The 1,623-nt window shown below is 43.1% G+C and overlaps 1 protein-coding gene and 1 long non-coding RNA gene across 3 annotated transcripts in view; one reads left to right on the top strand and one right to left on the bottom strand.

The window, feature by feature from the left end:
- Nucleotides 1-1,623, top strand: part of vldlr (very low density lipoprotein receptor) — a 49,477-nt gene that overhangs the window by 16,099 nt on the left and 31,755 nt on the right. The window lies entirely within an intron of this gene.
- The window catches only part of LOC116704173 (uncharacterized), a 17,487-nt gene that overhangs the window by 10,273 nt on the left and 5,591 nt on the right, over nt 1-1,623 (bottom strand). The window lies entirely within an intron of this gene.

The raw sequence follows: 1,623 nt of genomic DNA, 5'->3' as shown, positions 1-1,623 counted from the left end.
GGGGGGGTCAGTTGTATTGCATCAGTGATGACTTAAGGAAGTCAGCTGCAGCTTCTATTAACTTGATCATTGATTTTAAGAGGATTTCAGTTCTCCAACAACTAAAATTAGAACCTGGATTTTAGGTGACTGAGTTTCACTAAGACTCACACTGTTTTGTTACACCCAGTTTCTTGTTTTTTCTTAAATGGAAAAAAAATCCTCAAAAGGACAACCATAGTTACTAGATGTTCCGTTCAGTGCCATTTGGCTAATTCTGGCATTTTAACCTTATTTTAGTTATATCATTCATTTTATGAATTTGCACTATCCTTTTTCCTAAAACTGAATTAATCATATTTATGTTAAACCTAGTGCCTCTCGAGGGGGGGAAACGTTGCTTGGAATGTGGTATTGCTGCTTGCAAAACCACTCATACAAGCAACTTTACACTCACACTGCGATGCATTGAGTCCTGAGAAGGTAGTGGCGACAAAAGCAGTCTGTGGCGTCGCCCTCTCACCTTTGGCCCAAAAACTGCACTTGACCATAACCCAAAGACTACAGTGCCGGCCTACTACCACGTACTATGCCAGCAGAGGGCTGTAATGTATTTGTCCTTTTACAAAAAAGGAAAACCCGATACAGATGATGCTATAATACGTACAACTAAATGGCGCTTGTCCAAATCGGCAGCGGCAGAGCATACGATTGATTACTTTACCCCCTGCCGGGACGACAGACATCGGGAGATTGCTAAATTCGCTGTCAATCTCACGGGCTGGCATTGGTTCTTTGGGGGGAAAAAAATTACCCTGCGGTAGTTTGCTAATTCCACCCAGCATGCCTTTCTGCTACACTGGTTACAGAAAATGTACCGAACAAAGATGTGACTCATCTGGCATTAGCAATGTGCTTTTCTACGATGTAAAATGTCACTGAGCGCCCATTGGCCTAGTTTTTGTGGAGTGTCAGGGCCTTAGTCTGCCTGAGCTGTGAAGTGCAGCCTCCGCTGCTGTACAGCTGTTTGCTTGGTTATTCAGTTTATTAATGTGTCTAAACTGCACCAAGGTCAACACAAAGCCTGCCATTGGGAATCCAGCAATACACCCGCTAAGTGTGAAATAGATTGGATGAATGGTTCTGGGGTAGGGTTGGGCGGTAATACGATATACCGCTGGGTCTTAAACAGCAACGTATTGGTTGCAATACCGCCATTAAGGAAAATTCCAGATTTTTTTTTTTATACATTAATCTTGATTGTCAAATATGCGTGTACTTTCGATTGAAAACTCCCCTGACCCAAATCAGTGCAGGCAACACTGAGTAGCTGCAGCAATGTGTAGGAGCTTCCACTGAGCTAAAATGAGTTTTAGAGCCTTTGTGCCTCTTAACAGAAATAAAATGCAAATGCAAAACAGGGCCCTTGCATGACAACAAGATGTGTTTTCAACTCATTGTTTTACATTCATCTACTCTGGTCCCTGTCTTGATCCTGCTTGTAGCTCCTGGCTGCCATCAGGTCAGTGTGTTCAGCCTTTACGACCTCATAAGAAGCAAAATTCCAGATCGTCCCATGTGAGCTTTCATTTTCTCAGAGGCAGAGCAAGATACCAGGGCTTGGTTTACACCTATCGCCATTTC

The sequence above is a fragment of the Etheostoma spectabile genome, chromosome 16 (genome assembly GCF_008692095.1).
Source record: "Etheostoma spectabile isolate EspeVRDwgs_2016 chromosome 16, UIUC_Espe_1.0, whole genome shotgun sequence".
In the NCBI taxonomy this organism is placed as follows: domain Eukaryota; kingdom Metazoa; phylum Chordata; class Actinopteri; order Perciformes; family Percidae; genus Etheostoma; species Etheostoma spectabile.
Note: the sequence above shows the minus strand (reverse complement) of the source record. Positions and strands in the feature narration are given on the sequence as shown.